A 21,437-nucleotide genomic window follows, 5' to 3' on the forward strand; every position below is an offset into this window, starting at 1 on the left:
AACCTGAGGTACCACTCTATCATCTTCTGAATGCTGGTTAACATATGAGAAAAGGTTTTGGCAAAGGAATGGTTTCTTAGAAAGCCGGACTTTGGACTTGCAGCATTAATATTTACGGCAATTGTGTCAATTATAATTTGTAGGCACTTCATCAAACATCACATGTTGAATGATGGGTTTCACTATCACAAGATGTAGTAGTGATGACCACCAACTTTGATGGCTTTAAAAGGGAATTAGAGAAAATCATGGCAGATGAGGCTTCTAATGGCTCCAAGTTGTAATGGCAAGACAGTACCTCCAATATTGGAGACAGCATGGTTCTGAATGAATGCCAGCTGCTGAGGAACATGAACAGAAGAGGTTGGGGTTAAAAAAAATAAAAACCATGATACCCCAAGATACTCCGCCTTTCGCCCTGGATGTCAGTTCTGCCTTTGAAAGCCCAGTAATGTTTGGACATATGGCAGCCCTATTGTCCACTATGGAAACAGAATATAAGACCCTCCAAGTGTCCCTATTTTCCACGACAGTCCTAGATTTACAGAAGCTGTCCCAGTTTGTTATTTGATCCTGGAACTTCCCGCTTTTCCTAAAGACATCCCTATTTTCATCAGAGAAATATTGGAGCATATGGTATTATGCGACGCTCGAGCCAAGGAGATAAGTAACTACACAACCTTTAGAAGACTTCTAAAGGCAGTCCCATTTGGGGAAGGTTTTTTAAATGTTTTATTATGTTTTTATATATTTTGGAAGCAACCCAGAGTGGCTGGAGCAACCCAGTCAGATAGGTGGAGTATAAATAATAAAATTGTTATTGAACAGGACATCCCTATTTTCATTGGAGAAATGTTGGAAGGTTTGGAATATTGGACTAAATAGGTCTTTGGTCAGATTCTGCATGGCTGCTTTTTTTGAGTGGCCTTCATACACGACAACCAAAATATCATATACTGAGGGGCTCATGACTGGAGGAGATGAAGGAATGTCTTTGCTGGCATTACTAGATCATGGGTAGGCAAACTAAGGCCTGGGGGCTGGATCTGGCCGAATCACGATCTAAATCTGGCCTGCGGATGGTCCAGGAATCAGCATGTTTTTACATGAGTAGAATGTGTCCTTTTATTTCAAATGCATCTCTGGGTTATTTGTGGGGCCTGCCTGGTGTTTTTACATGAGTAGAATGTGTGCTTTTATTTAAAATGCATCTCTGGGTTATTTGCGGGGCATAGGAATTCATTCACCACCACCCCAAAAAAATAGTCCGGCCCCCCACTAGGTCTGAGGGACAGTGGACCAGCCCCCTTTTGAAAAAGTTTGCCGACCCCTGAGCTAGATGTTTAAGGCACCAATTGCTACTGCCAGAAAGAATCCATTATCACCACCAACAAAAAGAATAAAGCAGTAAATAAATAACGTTGAGAACTATCAGAAACTTATTTTCTGCAGTGAAATATATTTATACCACCCGCACCCTCATGCCCGGAGGATGTTGCTTTTCTCAACAGTCTATTTTGGAATATATAGCTAAGTTAACAACCCACAAACCCACCTGTCCTCAAAGGTCACAAAAGCCGTATTCTCTGCAGGGGCAGGACTCCGCGAGGTTGAGAATTATAGCTTAGGAAGCCAAGTGGGCGGAAAGTTGTTAACACTCGCTGGGACAGAGGATGGAAGAAGCAAATCCACAAGCAATGGAACCTTGGACATTGTCTCCACACTCCAGACTGCAACATTGAAGGGAGCCAGGTGAGACTTCCTTGGTGCCAAAAGAAGACATTTCACACCTTCTGTTATTTTCAGTCAAAATAACCAGGGCATTCGAAAGAAAATATACTCTGGCTTGAAAAGCAAACTTCATGTTTATCCTTTCCATGGTATGATCTTCCAAGCCAATCAGGAGAGGAAATAAGCAATTATTGCTGTTCTTTGAATGGGTCTGTGTGGAGCACCAGGGTTCCATGCAGCCAAATATGCCCCGTTTTTCTTCTTGTGGTGGACACGGGGCACAGACTGGTGTGTCCTTGTGTAACCACCAGTGGCATTAATCTACTGACAACATGTTGGTGGAGTTGGGATCCTATTAAGTCAAGAAATCTGGGCTAGCATAGTCAATGATATGGGAAGATGGGAGTTGAACAACATTGAAAGGGTCACAATTCCTAAAGGTAAAGGTAAAGGTACCCCTGCCCGTACGGGCCAGTCTTGACAGACTCTGGGGTTGTGCGCCCATCTCACTCAAGAGGCCAGGGGCCAGCGCTGTCCGGAGACACTTCCGGGTCACGTGGCCAGCGTGACATCGCTGCTCTGGCGAGCCAGAGCCGCACACGGAAACACCGTTTACCTTCCCGCTGGTAAGCGGTCCCTATTTATCTACTTGCACCCGGAGGTGCTTTCGAACTGCTAGGTTGGCAGGTGCTGGGACCGAGCAGCGGGAGCGCACCCCGCCGCAGGGATTCGAACCGCCGACCTTTCGATCGGCAAGTCCTAGGCGCTGAGGCTTTAACCCACAGCGCCACCTGCGTCCCTGTCCTAGCTTACTTTTATTTCTCAAAGCCCATGGAATCAAGCACTTCAGCGGTGATAGTAGTAGTGATTGCTCAGCTATGTGCAAACTCCATTCTGAAACCTTCCCTCAAAATATATTTTAACATTTTACCTTGCCTCTTTTCATAGTCATTCTGGGGGCCTTTTGGTAGCCATTAATTTACTGTATATTTGAGCTTTAATTTTTACCAGGTTCATCATTTTACAAGTTTACAAGCTAAGAGAAAGAATGCAATATCCCTTACCAGGTCTCAATATCTTATAGTAGAATTTGAGCATACTACTTAAGGTCCGGCTTCCAGGATATATTCCTTTCCAGCTGACAAAACAGCAAATTCTTTTATTCGTTAAAAGGGCTATGGGAACATGATATTGGACAAGTTGTACAAGATGATGCCTGGACTATCTTGTGGAATAAACAACCTGTAAAATCTGTCTCTGCAATGGCCAGAGAATGTTCCTTAAGAAGGATCCATTGCTGGTCCCTAACTCCACTAAATGCCACCTAGTTCAGTTCTGAGTGTTATAACTGTTAAATATGGGCTGTGGGGCTCATATATACATAAGTGTTGGGAATGTCTGGCCAATGCATCACATTGGACCATGATTTTTAAGGAGATCATTGTGATTACAAAGCAAACTATATCACTCAGTTGGCACTTCTGATATATAGGAGGTGGAAGAATGATGATGTCAAAAACAAATCATTTCTATAAGGCTGGAGACAGAAAAAAAGTTTGAAACTGTCAGGTACACTTACTTTGGATGTGCAGCACCACAGATTTTGGAATAACAGTATTGCAGAAAAAGTGGATATTTACTGCAAATTTAGCCAAGGGGAAAGCAAGGCCAATGTACTTTTTCTTTGCCATTTGGAATCCATTTATGAATGTATTAAAATGTATTAAAATGCCTGGACCAAAACTAGATGTGTCAAATACATTTCTCCCGTTGTAGAGAACTGATCTTCTCCTGAAACAGAACATAAAGGAAATGGCAATTATTCACACAATCTTTTTGTACAAGAATACATGGATATGAACATGCTTAGTGAAACTCTAGTGTGTGTGTTACTTGTTGTTGTTGTTGTTTAGTCGTTCAGTCGTGTCCGAATCTTCGTGACCCCCTGGACCAGAGCACGCCAGGCACTCCTGTCTTCCACTGCCTCCCGCAGTTTGGTCAAACTCATCGAGAACACTGTCCAACCATCTCGTCCTCTGTCGTTCCCTTCTCCTTGTGCCCTCCATCTTTCCCAACATCAGGGTCTTTTCCTGGGAGTCTTCTCATGAGGTGGCCAAAGTATTGGAGCCTCAGCTTCAGGATCTGTCCTTCCAGTGAGCACTCAGGGCTGATTTCCTTCAGAATGGAGAGATTTGATCTTCTTGCAGTCCATGGGACACTCAAGCACGATAATTCAAAAGCATCAATTCTTTGGTGATCAGCCTTCTGTGTTACTTACCTTTGCTTATTGTTAATTACCTCTTCATCTGTACAGCATACCATTGTCCTATGTTTTTTGCAAATGTAAGAAAACTTTCTATGCCATGTTAATGTTGAATAAATTTGAGAATTAAAAGCAACAACAGCAAGCCATCACGTTGTTTCTGGGGCAAAATGTGCTTCTTTGCTTCAACATAATTTATTTATCAGAATGCAAGTGTTTTAAATGTTTGTTTTGCTTCTACGGTTAAATAAAATAACAAAGATGAGGATTTTCTATATTTCCATCTGCAAATGACTCCACAAACACAAGCTGATCTATTAAACAAAGTCCTTTCCAGTACCAATAGGAACTGGACAGAAAGGTACTTTGAGGCACAGAATGAAGGCTCAATCCAGAATACATACCACGGCCAACTCAAAGAAACTCAGGAGCTATGAAGATCAGACCTTTGAGGTCTTCCATCTTTCTTTCCATTAGGTTGGGTTTTGGGAGAGGGTTGATTTACTAAATAAATTGAGCATGTCTGCGTCTCTCTTTCCTTGCAGCTTGGTTTTGTCATAAAGCATATCCTCCAGCTCAGTGGGCTTAAACATTTCCAAGACCGCATCACACCTTTTAGGGCTGTCACATCGCAGCCCAGAGGTCTGGCCTTACGTGCCTGTATGTCCTGCCATGCAGCAGGAGGGAAACGAGAGAGACGTGGCTTGTCTCACAAATTATTTCCGTGACTGTGATGTCCCTTCCTTTCTTCCACCCATGAAAACGAGCAGGAAAGTAAATATGATGGGGAGAAATTGGTGAAAGGTACTGCAACTAAGTTGGCTCCCTGTCATGACTCCTGAACTGCCCCAGGGAAGGCTCTGGTGAGGGTGAAGATGCAGACTCCTCAAGGAGGAACATTCAGCATTTCCTCCTGTGCCCTCCTGTGGGGACATACCTCTTCCAACTCCCTCAGGCTCTGAGGACGACTCCCCAGTAGCTTCTTTGTCTCCTCTGTGTCACAAAAACCTGAGATTATATTCAAAAAAAAAAAAAATTCCTTCCAGTAGCACCTTAAAGACCAACTAAGTCAGTTCTTGGTATGAGCTTTCGTGTACATGCACACTTCTTCAGATACACTGTGCATGCACACGTGTGCACAGTCTGCATACACTGTGCATGCACACTGTGCACACGAAAGCTCATACCAAGAACTGACTTAGTTGGTCTTTAAGGTGCTACTGGAAGGAATTTTTTTTTGTTTTGACTATGGCAGACCAACACAGCTACCTATCTGTAACTGAGATTATATTGTAGAACTGGACAAGGACCTGGTAAATGCACCACCATCTCCTTTAGGAGTCAGGGCTAACTGCTGAACAGGACTTGGAGCTGCAACTCCTCACTGAGACAACATCTTTCCTATTGCCCAAGATGTGGAGCCAGTAGAACTCACTTGGAGCTTTCCATGGTCCTGATAAAGCCTGTCTGATGAGGCTGTGTCTTCTTCTCCTCCTCCTCCTCCTCTCGCTTGCCTGTGATTTTACCTGTGGGCTTAATGAGTACACTTCACCTGCTGTAATCTTTTCTAAGTGCTACCACTTAAGAGTAGAACTGAACAGAATATTCTCAGCACATCTAAGAATTTAAAGATACAGATCAGATCTCACTCTTAACCCTAACTTTCAGTGTGAGTCCCACTCTTATTTTTGTTTTTTCCTCCTCCTCTTCATCATTCTGCTGCTTATGTTCTCCATGCAACATGGCTGGAACTTTCTCTACCGATAAGCAAAGGCCCAGTTGCCCAGAGTGGCTGGGGAAACTCAGCCAGATGGGCGGGGTATAAATAATAAATTGTTGTTGTTGTTGTTGTTGTTGTTGTTGTTGTTGTTGTTGTTGTTGTTGTTGTTGTTACAACAGCCATATTAGTGTGCTGGTCCCGTGGGCTAACAGAGGTGAGATCCGAGTCCAGTCCGAGGTCAAAGGTGCAGTATGGAGGCAGTCCGAAGAAGTTGAAGCTGAACGTAGGGCAGGTAGTCAGGTGAGGTCAGGAGCTCCGGCAGGATAGCAGGACAGGGTTCAGGCAGGAAATGACAATCAACAAAGTTACTCCCGCAACTTGGGACTGAGGCTGGCTGGCTTTTATCTGCCCCGAGGCACAAGGCGGCCCTGATCCTCAGGTGACTCTCCTCTCCTGGCCTGGAGGCGAGTACTCCTCCTGCGGGAACTTAGTTCCCTCTGCCTCTCTGCCCTGAGCCTCTGCAGCTCAAGAGAGGCTGGAGGGTTACTGGACCCAGAGGTAACCTCAGCTTCCCCTGACCGGGCTGAAAGTGGAGCACCTGCAGGCAATGGGTCCTCCACCCCCTCAGGAGCCAGAGCAGACTTAGCTGGTGCCTGCACCTGAGGATCCAGCACAGGTGAGGGCCTTTCGGGCTCATGTCCCAGCCCCGGCTCAGCTGGTTCTGGCAGCAGGGAATGCTGTGCAGGCTGGGATTCCTCAGGTTCAGCATCCGAATCCCAGGCCATCACAATTAGGTTCTCTTCCCCTCTCAAGAACACACTGTACATAAATTCATTTCTTCAGAGAGAGCCAGTGTGCTGTAGTGGTTAAGAGCGGTGGACTCATAATCTGGTGAACCGGGTTCGCTTCCCCGCTCCTCCACATGCAGCTGCTGGGTGACCTTGGGCTAGTCACACTTCTCTGAAGTCTCTCAGCCCCACTCACCTCACAGAGTGTTTGTTATGGGGGAGAAAGGAGATTGTTAGCCGCTTTGAGACTCCTTAGGGTAGTGATAAAGCGGGATATCAAATTCAAACTCTTCTTCTTCTTCTTCTTCTTCTTCTTCTTCTTCTTCTTCTTCTTCTTCTTCTTCCCCTTCTTTTCCCACAACAAAGATATTTAAGAAGGTAAAATGAGGAATTTCCACTGGTATTACTTACTTGCTAGGCTGTGATACACCAGCTGAAGACCAAGTGCTCAGTTGGTATTCATTTAATAGGTGGAGGCCAGCCTTCTTCAATAGTGCTCTCCTGATGCTTTGGACTACATTTCCCATCATCCCCAGCTGGCTGATAGTCAGGGTTGAAAGAAGTTGTAGTCCAGAATAATGGGAGGGCACACTTTTCTCACACTTTGCACTAACTGCATTTAAAAGCCCAGCTCTTTTTCAGATTTGGCTCATTGACCAATTCCGCTCCTTCTGGCACAAACATACTGCTGCACATGTTCGCTCACCTTCAGAACAAAAAGAGCACAGCATTGCAGACAGCTTAGGCTGTGGCTAATCATCCTGAACTGTCTTCAAAACATATTTAGCTCTTGTCTTCAGAGTCTAAACTAGAACATTTTAACAAGCAGCACCGGACATTTAGCTCCAGACAGAGCTCTCCCCTCACATAATGTTTTGGAGGCAGACCCTCCAAGTGTCCCTATTTTCCAGGGACAGTCCCAGATTTACAGAAACCATCCCAGTTTCTCATTCGATCTCAGAATGTCCCACTTTCCCTTAGGATGTCCCTATTTTCATAAGAGAAATGTTGGAGGGTATGGAGTTATCTGATCCCAGAGCCATCTGAAGGGAGCCCTGTATAGGGAAGGTTTTTTATGTTTAGTATTTTATTATGTTATTATATATGTTGGAAAACATCCAGAGTGGCCGGGATAATAATAATAATAATAATAATAATAATAATAATAATAATAATGCAATAAAGGTAAAGGTAAAAGTAAAGGTACCCCTGACCATTAGGTCCAGTTGCGGATGACTCTGGGGTTGCGCGCTCATCTCACTCTATAGGCCGAGGGAGCCGGCATTTGTCTGCAGACAGCTTCCGGGTCATGTGGCCAGCATGACTAAACCGCTTCTGGTGAACCAGAGCAGTGCATGGAAACGCAGTTTACTTTCCTGCTGGAGCAGTACCTATTTATCTACTTGCACTTTGATGTGCTTTCGAACTGTTAGGTGGGCAGGAGCTGGGACCGAACAACAGGAGCTCATCCCGTTGTGGGGATTCAAACCGCTGACCTTCTGATCGGCAAGCCCTAGGCTCTGTGGTTTAGACCATAGCGCCACCCGCGTTCCTAATAATGCAATAGGACGTCCCTATTTTAATCAGAGAAATGTTGGAGGGTATGGGTAGGACCATTAATTACGCAGAGCTGGGGCCGTGTTACAGCAACAGGGCTGAAGGTCTGCAGGCAACTTGTTAGTCAAATCAGGAGGCAGGTAGCCAAGGTGTCAATCTCCGAACGGCTCAGTTGATGCCTATGATGCAGACTGGAGAGAAGGCATTTCTGGCTGCAGTGCCCTGTTTATGGAATGCCCTCCCCAGGGAGCCTTGCCAGGCACCAACCATGATGTCGTTCCAGTGCCAGGCAATGCTGTTTCCTCAGGTAGAAACATCATCTACACCATGCATGTAAAGTACATTTAAAGCATATGTGTGATGGCCTGGGATTCGGACTCGGAGGCTGAACCTGAGGAATCCCAGCCTGCACAGGAGTCCCTGCCTCCAGATTACGAGTCCACCACTCTTAACCACTACACCACACTGGCTCTCTCTGAAGAAATGAATTTATGTACAGTATGTTCTTGAGAGGGAAGAGAACCTAATTGTGATGGCCTGGGATTCGGACTCGGAGGCTGAACCTGAGGAATCCCAGGCTGCACAGCATTCCCTGCTGCCAGAACCAGCTGAACCGGGGCTGGGGCTTGAGCCTCAAGGGTCCTCACCTGTGCTGGATCCTCAGGTGCAGGCACCAGCTGAGTCTGCTCTGGCTCCTGAGGTGATGGAGGACCCATTGCCTGCAGGTGCTCCACTCTCAGCCCCGTCAGGGGAGGCTGAGGTTGCCTCTGGGTCCAGTAACCCTCCAGCCTCTCCTGAGATGCAGAGGCTCAGGGCAGAGAGGCGGAGGGAACTAAGTTCCCACAGGAGGAGTGCTCACCTCCAGGCCAGGAGAGGCGAGTCACCTGTGGACCGGGGCCGCCCTATGCCTCGGGGCAGATAAAAGCCAGCCAGCCCCAGTCCCAGGTTGCGGGAGCAACATTGTTGGTAGCCTGTTCCTGCCTGCACCCTGTCCTGCTCTTCTGCCAGAGTTCCTGACCTCACCCGACTCCTTGCCTTGGACCCTGCTTCAGCTTTGACGGGCAGCCTCCATACCGCACCCTTGACCTCGGACTGGACTCGGACCTCGCTGCACGGTTAACCCTCGGGACCAGCACAACATGGCTTCTCCCAGGGCATCCTGAGAGCAGTAGTTTATTAAGGGTGCTGGGAATTATAGCTCTGAGAAGGGTAAACTGCAGTTCTCAGGATTCTTTGGGGAAAGCCATATTTCTGAAATGTACAGTGTAGATGGAACCATAATGGCACATAGTGAGAACTGGTTTGAATGAGATTTTTTTTTTAATTACTTTTTTTACCAACAACCAAAACACAAACAGTGAGACCCCCCAGGAGGCTGATACATTGGGTATACATAATCAGTAATAACATATTCAAATCAACCATATGTACAATGCATTAACACCCTCCACAAGGTTTATTTAACTTTTAACATTTTAAATGCCCCAAATTGTTCAAACCTGCCGAAATAATTCAATATCTTCTCAAACCAATCCTCCTCCTCCTCATTGAGCTTAAACCCTTTCATTCTGTGTATCTTCACGGTTAGATATTTTAAAATTATAATATTTTTCAGTTTTTTCCTCCATTGGTTCACCCCTAGCTCTTCTGCATTTTTCCAATTACTCGCTATAACCTGTCTGGCTGCAATTACCATCAATTTTACCCATTTTCATTCCTCTTTTGTTTCTAGCTCGGTGCTACTCAGGCTAATAAGAACCATTAGTTTAGATATTTCCACCTTCCTACCCGCAATTCACGACATTTCTATACCAATCTGTTTCCAGAATCCATTAACTAACGGACAATCCCACCACATATGGCTTGAATGAGATTTAATCTGACCTGCTATATCTTTATACTGAATCTTCATGCTGCTGTTTGGTTCACTTGTTGCTTTGAACATGTGATTTGAGATTGACCTGATACACTGTCCTGGGAGTTTCTCGGAAGGGTGGTCTAACACATTTCATAAATAAGGAAATGCCTGACCTTTTGAGATACTCAGACTGTAGTGCTAGACCAGAGTCAGGAGCCCTTTTGGTCCCATGTAGCCAAATACAACTTCTGGCCATCTGCAATGATGGTGCTAAAGTTTGTTCTAGCAGCTCCCTTTGCTTTAAGTTACCATGAAGGAGCAGAAAGGAAAGTCTCTGGATTCCACTGCTCACTTAGAGACCTCAGGCTCTTGACATAGGCAGCTGGTACCTATGGGGCCCGATTCACAAGCAACAGTCCAGCTTAGATACGGTCTGGTGCTTTGTTCCTATAAACATCTTGATTCTCGTTAGGGAACTGGAAAGTAAATACAGATATAGACATATAAAGACAAGGACAGAATGCACTAGGAAGCTGTCTGCTAGCTCAAGTCCCATTAAAATGAATAGGATCTAGTATGCTCTGGGTAGCTCAGTTGGTTGGAGTGTGGTGCTGATAATATCAAGATTGGAGGTTTGATCCCCATATGGGACATCGACATATTCCTGCATTGCAGGGGGTTGGACTAGATGATCCTTGGGATTCCCTCCAACTTTACAGTTCTATAATTTAGAGGACAAAATTTTTAAAAGACAAATTTTGTACTATTTGGTTTGACTTTGTTGAATATATATTAAAATTCAAAAATCCCAATAGAATACCAGATCAATGTGAACTTAATAATAATAGTAGTAAGAATAACAATAACAATAGCAACAATAATAATTTTATTATTTATTAATACCATGCCCATCTGGCTGGGTTGCCCCAGTCACTCTGGGTGATTTCCAACACATATAAGAACATAACAAAACATCAAACATTAAAAACTTCCTCATACATGTCTTATAAAAGTTGTATAGTTATTTATCTCCTTGACATCTGATAGGAGGGTATTCCACAGGGAGGGTGCCACTGCCGTGAAGGCCCTCTGCCTGGTTCCCTGTGACTTGGGGGAACTGCCAGAAGGCCCTCGGAGGTGGACCTCAGTGTCCAGACTGAATGATGCGGATGGAGACTCTCCTTCAGGTATACAGCCATTTAATAATAATAATAATAATAATAATAAATTTTATTTATATCCCGCCCTCCCCAGCCGAAGCCAGGCTCAGGGCGGCTAACAACAATCAACAATCAAACAATCAGATATTCACACATTCTAAAAATATTTCATTATAAAAATCAATTAAAATCAAATTAATGGCAACTAATTAAGCAAGATTCTAAGCAGGTTGCCAGAGGAGGGAGTCAGGCTGCGCCCTGACCAAAGGCCTGGTGGAACAACTCTGTCTTGCAGGCCCTGCGGAAGGATGTCAGGTCCCGCAGGGCCCTAGTCTCTTGTGACAGAGCGTTCCACCAGATTGGAGCCGCAGCCGAGAAGGCCCTGGCTCTAGTTGAGGCCAGCCTAACCTCTCTGAGGCCTGGGACCTTGAGGATGTTATTATTTGCAGACCGTAGGTTTCTCTGTGGGGCATACCAGGAGAGGCGGTCCCGTAGGTACGAGGGTCCTAGGCCGTATAGAGCTTTAAAGGTTAAAACCAGCACCTTAAACCTGATCCTGTACTCCACCGGGAGCCAGTGCAGCTGGTATAATACCGGATGAATGTGATCTCGCAGCGAAGACCCCATAAGGAGTCTCGCCGCGGCATTCTGCACCCGCTGGAGTTTCTGGGTCAGTCTTAAGGGCAGCCCCACGTAGAGCGAGTTACAATAATCCAGTCTGGAGGTGACCGTCGCATGGATCACAGTGGCTAGGTCAGGGCGAGAGAGATAAGGGGCCAACTGCTTAGCTTGCCGCCTTTGTTATAGCTGTAATCTGCGCCTCCATAGAGAGGGAGGTATCGAAGATTACACCCAAACTCTTAACGGACGGTGCTGGCACTAATTGCACCCCCGCAAGAGATGGGAGTTGCCCCCTCAATCCCATATCGTCCCGCCCCAGCCAGAGGACCTCTGTCTTCGAAGGATTTAACTTCAACCGGCTCCCACGTAACCATCCAGCCACAGCTTCCAGACATCTCGCCAGTGTATCGGGGGCCGAGTCAGGATGGCCATCCATCAACAGATAGAGTTGGATGTCATCGGCATACTGATGGCAACCCAGCCCAAAACTCCGGACAAGCTGGGCGAGGGGGCGCATAAAGATGTTAAAAAGCATCGGGGAGAGAATCGCACCCTGAGGCACTCCACACACCAAGGAGTGGCGCGATGACAATTCCCCCCCCGAGCGCCACCCTCTGTCCCCGACCAGAGAGAAACGAGCGCAGCCATTGAAGGACTGTGCCCTGGATCCCCACGTTGGCAAGGCGGTGGTCCAGGAGTTCGTGATCGACCATGTCGAAGGCTGCTGACAGATCTAGAAGAATCAGCAGCCCCGACCCGCCTCGATCCAGCTGCCTACGGAGATCATCTGTTAGGGCGACCAGAGCCGTCTCGGTCCCATGACCAGCACGGAAGCCGGACTGGAATGGATCCAGAGCAGATGTTTCATCCAGAAACCTACCAAGCTGTTCAGCAACCGCTCTCTCAATCACCTTACCCAGGAATGGAAGATTCGAGACCGGGCGGTAATTGGATAGATCTAAGGGATCTAATGATGTTTTCTTTAAGAGCAGACGCACCACTGCCTCCTTCAGTTCCCCTGGGAATATCCCGGTGCCAAGGGACAAATTGATGATATCACTCAGGGGGGCCCGCACCTCGTCTGGACACGCTCTAATCAGCCATGACGGGCACGGGTCAAGAGGACAGGTGGTGGGCTTTCCAGCTCGGAGGAGTCTGTCCACATCGGCTGGAGATATCCGGTCAAAATGGTCCAATACTGGACCCGAGGACAGTCGAGGGGCCTCCAGTTCCTTTATTGTATCCAAATTGGCAGGGAGGTCATGGCGGAGCAACAGGACCTTCTCCGCAAAAAAGCTCGCAAATGCCTCACAGCTGTGTGTCAGATTGTTATTTAAATTTGGCTGTCCTTCAAGGGACGTTAAAGACCGAATTATACTAAATAATTGCGCCGGGCGAGAGCTAGCGGATGCAATGGAGGCCGAGAAGTAAGACTTCTTAGCGGCCTTCACAGCCATCTCATAGGTTTTCATAAAAACCCTATAAGATGTTCTTGAGGCTCCTTCACGGGCACCTCGCCATACTCGCTCTAGCCGTCTGAGGTCCCGCTTCATTTTCCAAAGCTCCTCGGTAAACCAGGGAGCCCGGTTTCTGCGGGGTCGCAGAGGGCGCTTAGGTGCGATCTCATCGATGGCTGCCAGGAGCTGGGTATTCCAGCCCTCAACAAGCTCAGTCAATGAGTCGCCAGGGGGAGCAAGGTCCCGCAAGGCTTGACGGAATCTATCAGGGTCCATCAGCCTCCTGGCTTTCAGAGCGTAGTGATCAGACCATGGCACCTTCATCGAAGGAGACATGATCACATCTATACCGGCACCAAAGATCAGATCCAGCGTGTGGCCTGCTTGATGTGTGGGGCCCGAAACAAACTGGGAGAGCCCTAGTGGCTTTAAAGTTCAGCACCGATACTTTTAATAGCGCTCAGAAACACATTGGGAGCCAGTGTAGATCCTTTAGGACTGGTGTAATATAGAATCAATAAGTCAGCGGTTGGTTCTCTTGATGGACACATTGGGCCATGATTTACCAAACATTTGTGATGCATTAATGTAATAGTTCTATATTTTAAAGGTTTTTTGGGAAAGGGGCAGGGGATCCAGGCAAGAGACCCAGAGCTCCCTGGGTCACTGAATAACAATACCAATTCTCAGAATCTGGTTCTGCAACACCTGTATAGACGTAGCACCAAAGAGAAGTGAGTTAACTTGCATTGCAACTAAAGCTTCAGTTTGGCAAGTCTCTCTCATTTTCACCTTAAAACAGCCCAGGTATGAAGATGCTGGCCCTTCTGAATCTGTCTCGTTCACTTTTTCCCTGCTCAGGTGGAGGAGTCTGGCTCCTGGCAGCTGTTCCTGTTGCACTTGGAGGCTGATGAAAAACAACCCATGAAGGCCAGTTTGTTTAAGTGGCATTTATATTGGTGTGCTGGCATAATTTTTATTTTTCGAAAGGATACCATCCTGCTCAGCAGTCTCATACAAAACTGTGATTGACATTGATGTGAATTTTGCTGGCTGACACCATCAAGGAACAAACCTATCAGAGGAATTAAAAATGTTGACACTGTCTGGTTCCTGTTTTGTTTTGTTGCTGCTGATGCGCCTCTGTTTTCCACTCCAGTTGTTCAGGGGTCTCTTTGCCCAAAGGATCCCTGCACCTCCAGAGCTTTGAGGTAGAAAACATCTTGAGCTGAGATTCGCAGGAAAAACCTAGGTGGTGCTTCCCTTTGATGGTATATGGATAGTATAATTCTAGTGTTTCATCACTAGATGGCATTGGACTTCATTATATCTGTTAAGTTGTGGGTGAACATATCAGATGACCCAGCGATTCTTCAAGCAGCTCTTGTTTATTCACAGGCCAGAACAGAACTGAACTGAAGGGTTCAGTCAGCCTGCTTGTATAGAGCTCCACTAGAACACAACAGTAACCATTTTCTGTAACTATCCAATCACTGAACGTCACTTTCGATCCCTTATTTGCATATGTGGACCTGAACTATCTACAGTATCCCCCTGCTGGCCCAGGGTGAGAACTTCAGTACATAACAATATCTGTCTGGAGTCAGGTAGTTTTGTTCTGCTCTCGTTTAAGAGAGACAATAAAGTTCTTGTCTGTTTTCCTGACTAGTGTGACTTCTGAGACTTCCGGTGCTTTTCTTAAGCACTTGTGCTTATGAACTGCACCAAGTTGCATTCCAATTCTGTGTAACAGAAACATATGCTTTGCTTTATTTATTTAAAAATGTATACCCCGCATTTTCACGAATTCCGTTCAAAGCAGCTTATGGAGTAAGACATCACAGAATACTTAACACATCCAAAACAAACTTGCAAAGAATGAATACTGCATAGCATATAACTACCCTTGGAAAGGAATTTCAGAAAGTGGGTGCTATTACCAAAAAGCCCATAATCTTAGTAACTGCCCACTATAACTCATTCAGCAAGGCCTCAGATGCTGAATGGAAGTACGTGGGAAGGAAAATTTGAAAGAAGACAGTCTTTAAGGTATCCTGGTCTCAAGCCTCGCAATTAAATACAAAGGATGGATATCTGCCCACCTTTGTAAGCCAAAGCAATATGATTTTATTGAGCGACAGGCAGCTGTTAATTGTGTTAAAATTTAATTGAAGGTTGTTAGGATTAAAAAAATTAATAAACAGAAATGTTTTGTGAACATGATGTGAATGAAAGTAACGTCTGAAACTCCTTTCGCTGTGAGGTTATGGAGGCCAAGCAGAAGGGAGATGGGGAGACCAAAGAGTTGATAGCGCCACAGGTGGGGGCGAGGGAAGATCAGGCGTTCGGTATTGTCCATTTGCTCCTGCTCTCTGGAACATCCAGGTTATTTTCAGACCAAAATCTGGTTGGGGTTGGGTAGAAAGGGGAGGGAGAGAAATGCCAGCTGCTTCACGCTGTCTCTCTGAACGCCACTCTGTCCATTCAATGGGCTTCTTTGTTCCCAGTTACCTTTCCTCAAAAGTTGACTTTTCATATCCCATCTTTTTTGGGGGGGGGGGGGCTCTCCCCAGCCAACCACACTGAGTTACACTTATATACACACACACTTCTATAAGGGGTGAAAGGGGAAAAACCCCCCTCTCTTTTTGGTCAGCTGAACGGATAACAAAATATGTTTAAAATATGCTAAAGGAAGCATTGCGTCTGAGTACACATTAAACATGAAATGTCCCTTCCAACAGCATCTATCTGTACAAGGAGCAACTGTTGCTGGCCAACATTACGTGGCCAATATTCAGCAAAGCACAAAACCAACAGTTTTGGAAGCAGCCTGCCCAGTTAATGTAAGGACACCAGAAGAGCCCACCTAGACCAAAGTTGCAACAGCCCTGCTGGTTCAGATCTTTCTTGTCTGTTAGTCTTCCTGTTTCCCACACTGCCCAATTAGATGAAAGCCTTTGTAGTGTATTGGTTAGAGTGCTGGACTAAGACCTGGGAGACCAGTGTTCAAATCTCCACTTGGCCATGAAGCTCACTGGGTGGCCTTGGGCCTGTCACTGCTTCTCAGCCTAAAACCTACCTTGCCCGGTTGTTGTTGGGAATTAAATGAGGAAGAAGAGAACTATGTATGCCACGTTGAGAGCCAGTGCGGTGTAGTGGTTAAGAGCAGTGGACTCATAATCTGGTGAACCGGGTTCGATTCCCTGCTCCTCCACATGCAGCTGCTGGGTGACCTTGGGCCAGTCACACTTCTCTGAAGTCTCTCAGCCCCACTCACCTAATAGAGTGTTTGTTGTGGGGGAAGAAGGGAAAGGAGAATGTTAGCTGCTTTGAGACTCCCTAGGGATAAAGCGGGATATCAAATCCAAACTCTTCTTCTTCTTCTTGTAGAAAAAAGGTGGTAAATAATTGCAATAAAGGCGATCATGGGTCTGGAAACTAAGCCTTATGAGGAATGGTTGAAGGAGCTGGGTATGTTTGGCCTGGAAAAGAGGAGACTGAGGAGATAAGACAGCCATCCTCAAATATCTGAAGGGCTGTCACATGGAAGATGGAGCAAGCTTGCATTCTCTCACTCTGGAGGGTAGAACTTGAAGCAATGACTTCAAGTCACATGAAAGGAGTTTGTGACTAAACATCAGGGATAATCTTCTTCTTCTTCTTCTTCTTCTTCTTCTTCTTCCTCCTCCTCCTCCTCCTCCTCCTCCTCCTCCTCCTCCTCTTCTTCTTCTTCTTCTTCTTCTTCTTCTTCTTCTTCTTCTTTATTCGAATTTTATTTACAACATAACATAAACCCCCACCCCCCAATACACAAATCCACCCTCATTAAACGTGAACATAACATACAGTGAACATAACATATAACAATACAAACAACCAAATAAAAGACTTCCTTTATCTTGTATCTGGCCTCTTTATTTATTTCTTATAAACTGTTTCCTTTATGAATAATTATTAAGATTTTTCTAATTAAATACCCACAAAGTCTCCTGCAGACATTAATTGAAACAAGTCCAGGTATGTATTTTAGGGCACTGTTTTGTGAAGAATTCTCTGCATTTTCCCCATGCTTTTTGAAACTCTTGTCTAGTGTGATCTCTAATAGCCTCTGTTAATCTAGCCAGTTCAATGTGCTCTAAAAGTATCAGGAAGAACATTGCAGGTGGTTGGACTAGATGATCCTTGGTTTACCTTTCCAACCAACAATGCTATGATTTTATTAAATAAATAAATGCAGTATACAATAATATGGGATGCATACAATGTACATAAGTTAAGAAGTGTTGGGTCTTCTGTATCTTGCATCCCACCTCTCCCTATGATTAGCAGAAATGGAATAAATTAAAATGCACCAACTTCAGAATAAAGGAGGCATAATAAGAGGCATTATGCAAACCTGCTCCATTTGCATAGTTTATACAGATTGCTGAACGTAGCATTTCCTGGCATGGAATTTAGGTTACTTTGGTGCAGGTTTATTTATGTTTTTATAGTGCAGGCCACATATTTTATGGAGTATATCCTAAAACTGGCGTGGTATTATTTGTCCTGCAATTCCTCCGTTTTTTTAGGTGTGTATATGTGGGGTGGGTGGAGTGTATCGCAGCCTCTGCCTGATTTTTTTTCTATTCAAAACACAGAGCAGAGTATGGTGCCTTAACCTCCAGAGGGCCCTTGCTTAATCAGATACACAGGCAGGTGGACGACTGCTGGCCCTGCATCCATCACAATCCCATTTCAGATGCTCCAGGGCAGGGGATCACAATACATTAGTCTCTGCCTAGACCTCTTGCAAGGGGAAGTGGAAGTCAACCCTCCAGTGCACTGCAACCCCCTCCCACATTCAGTAAATCTGGAAGGAAGGGGAAAGTGAGAGCAAGGGGCATTGTTCTATGATTTGGTGCTTTCCCCCAGCCTGAGGCACCACAGCAGGGATCAGCAAACTTTTTCAGCAGGGGGCTGGTCCACTGTCCCTCAGACCTTGTGGGGGGGCGGACTATACACTCATACCTGAGGTTACAGATGCTTCAGGTTGCGTTTTTTCAGGTTGTTGCTGTTTAGTCGTTTAGTCGTGTCCGACTCTTCGTGACCCCCTGGACCAGAGCACGCCAGGCACTCCTGTCTTCCACTGCCCCCCGCAGTTGGTCAAACTCATGCTGGTAGCTTCAAGAACACTGTCCAGCCATCTCCTCCTCTGTCGTCCCCTTCTCCTTGTGCCCTCCGTCTTTCCCAACATCAGGGTCTTTTCCAGGGAGTCTTCTCTTCTCATGAGGTGGCCAAAGTACTGGAGGCTCAGCTTCAGGATCTGTCCTTCCAGTGAGCACTCAGGGCTGATTTCCTTCAGAATGGATCGGTTTGAACTTCTTGCAGTCCATGGGACTCTCAGGAGTCTCCTCCAGCACCAGAATTCAAAAGCATCAATTCTTCAGCGATCAGGTTACGGCAATCTTCCAGGTTACTTCCGGGTTGCCGCAGAGCGCAACTCGAACATGCTGAACATGAAGCATATTCAACCCGAGGTATGACCGTAATGGAATTATTATTAATATTATTATCATGGAATAGGACACCCCTCTTTTCATTGGAGAAAAGTAGGGAGCGTCTGGAAGAAACTGAAATGTCCCTCTTTATAAGGAAATCTTGGCAGTGTTATTTATCGCAAGAAGTGAGAATATTACTTTCTGACTGGAGAGTCCTTGCATAATGAACAAGCATTGGTTTAGGTATGGGTTTGATTACTTTTGCCCCAAAACTTTGGACACTGTATTCCTGCTTCCACACACTGGCCAAGTGAGGATTTGAACTCTGGTCTCTCAAGCCCTTGCCCAACGCCCCAACCATTGCACCACACTGGCTCTCGTATTCTGACCCTAAAAACCTGCCAAACATTCACCTCCCTCCCCCTGCCCTGTGTAGTGGGATGTTCACTGTCATCAATCAGAATGAACTGCAATAATGTAAAACTGCAATAATCTTGGAGGGCTTTAAAAAATGTATTTTCAGTTTGCTTAAGGTTTTTATGGGACGCGGGTGGTGCTGTGGGTTAAACCACAGAGTCTAGGACTTGCTGATCAGAAGGTCGGCGGTTTGAATCCGCGCGACGGGGTGAGCTCCCATTGCTCGGTCCCTGCTCCTGCCAACCTAGCAGTTCAAAAGCACATCAAAGTGCAAGTAGATAAATAGGTACTGCTCCAGCGGGAAGGTAAACAGTGTTTCCGTGCGCTGCTCTGGTTCGCCAGAAGCGGCTTAGTCATGCTGGCCACATGACCTGGAAGCTGTATGCCAGCTCCCTCAGCCAATAAAGCGAGATGAGAGCCGCAACCCCAGAGTCGGCCACGACTGGACCTAACGGTCAGGGGTCCCGTTACCTTTACCTAAGGTTTTTATCTCATGTCCTCTCAAAGGGATGGGAAGCAAAAGGATACCCTATCATAATAATTACATATTGTAAACATACTTTTACCATGAAGGATTGCACTTCTTGCATGCTTCATTGAACTTAATGGTTTAGACTGGAACTCGGGGCTCAATCCCGGTGATTCGATCCTGCTGAATTCAGTGGGTCTTGTTCCGTTGGGTGTATGTAAGGAATCGGCTGCAATTAATTAGGCCCATTAACTTGCTCCCCCATATTTTGAGAACCAGTACAGTAATGTGTCCTGGAACAGACCGTGTTCTGGAGTTGTGCCAATGCAATTACTGAACCTGCAGCTCGGAACGTCAGTGTAAAAGTGAGAAAATAAATAAATAGAATGTGGAAAAGTGTCCAGCTTCAAAAAAATAAATGTTTATGGAAAGGATTGGAAACTGCTTGATGTATGTACAAGACATGGTTGACTACGGGCTGTATTTCTGAGGAATAGCTTGATCTGAATAAACACACTGGCTCTGGGTTGCTGTAATGGAGCAACAAACTGGGAGAAAATGGAAACTTTTGGTTCCACCAACTAGTGAAGAGGACCAGAGGAGGTGTCCGATATGACAGTCTCCTGTCCCAAAGATAGTTCTCCTCTTCGTTTCCTCGTTTCATTTTCCTTGCTCAGAAGCTGAGCACAGGCCGCTGTTGATGCAGAAACACATTCCATTCTGCTGCTGAAGTCGTATTGGAATGGGATTTCTTCTTGGACAGCAGAGCGGCTCGGAGTGGGGTTGTTTGCGGAGCTGTGGTAGAGCCCCCCCGCTTTTAAGGACCATGACACGCTTGCCTTTAGAACCTCTCTGCTCCACTCTGACAAGGAATCTTTTCTTACAGCCATTTCTCATGCCTGCCCATTAAAAGCCAGAGGAAATATTTTGGGGGAAAGTCTGAGGTTAATTGGAGATGTCGTTTTGGACTTGCATCGCTGAAACCAGCGGGGGAGAGGAGACAGTTTTGCACTTGATGAAAAGCTTCATTCCCCACCCCGCCCCACCCACTGTTTGTCCACCTTTCAATCAAATGCATGTTGCACACTGAATTTCGTCTAGACTGGAAGAGATTTTTGCCTTTGGGGGGGATCAGGAGATGTCTGTGAATGCTGACAGTCCGCGTGGATTAATTTCAGGGCTAGCCCAGCAGGTAGGTCCAGTCTACCTAACCTGAGTAGGCCCACCCAGCTGCCCATCTCATATGTCAGCAATGCCCCTCTCCATTTGGGAAAGAGAAGATCATACCCTTCAACATTTCTCTGATGAAAATAGGGGCGTTCCATTCCATAATGATGATTTTACTGTTTATACCTCACACATCTTACTTGCTTGCTCTAGCCACTCTGGACAACTTCCAACATATATAAAAAACATAATAAGGCATTAAACATTTTTTAAAAACGCTTCGCTATACAGTACAGTAGTACCTTGGGTTAAGCACTTAATTGTTTCCGGAGGTCTGTACTTAACCTGAGACTGTTGTTAACCTGAAGACCACTTTAGCTAATGGGGCCTCCTGCTGCTGCCGCACCACCGGAGCACGATTTCTGTTCTCATCCTGAAGCAAAGTTCTTAACCTGAAGCACTATTTCTGGGTTAGTGGAGTCTGTAACCTGAAGCATATGTAACCTGAAGCATATGTAACCTGAAGTACTACTGTACAGGTTTGCCTTCAGACAGCTTAAGGGTTGGATAACTCCATACCACCCAACCTTTCTCCAATGAAATTAGGTACATCCTACGGAATAGTGGGGGATGCGGGTGGCGCTGTGGGTTAAACCACAGAGCCTAGGACTTGCCGATCAGAAGGTCGGCGGTTCGAATCTCCGCGACAGGGTGAGCTCCCATTGCTCGGTCCCTGCCAACTTAGC

At 45.9% G+C, this 21,437-nt stretch overlaps 1 long non-coding RNA gene across 1 annotated transcript in view; it reads right to left on the reverse strand.

Moving 5' to 3' along the window:
- LOC310840007 overlaps positions 1 to 21,117 on the reverse strand; it is a 131,693-nt gene extending 110,576 nt beyond the window's left edge. The window contains exon 1 of the long non-coding RNA XR_014561750.1: positions 21,062 to 21,117. This is a non-coding gene — a long non-coding RNA (uncharacterized lncRNA). The remainder of the gene's footprint in view (positions 1 to 21,061) is intronic.
- Between the last annotated feature and the right edge of the window lie 320 nt (positions 21,118 to 21,437).

The sequence above is a fragment of the Podarcis gaigeae genome (assembly GCF_964106915.1).
Source record: "Podarcis gaigeae genome assembly, chromosome: 2".
Classification (NCBI taxonomy): domain Eukaryota; kingdom Metazoa; phylum Chordata; class Lepidosauria; order Squamata; family Lacertidae; genus Podarcis; species Podarcis gaigeae.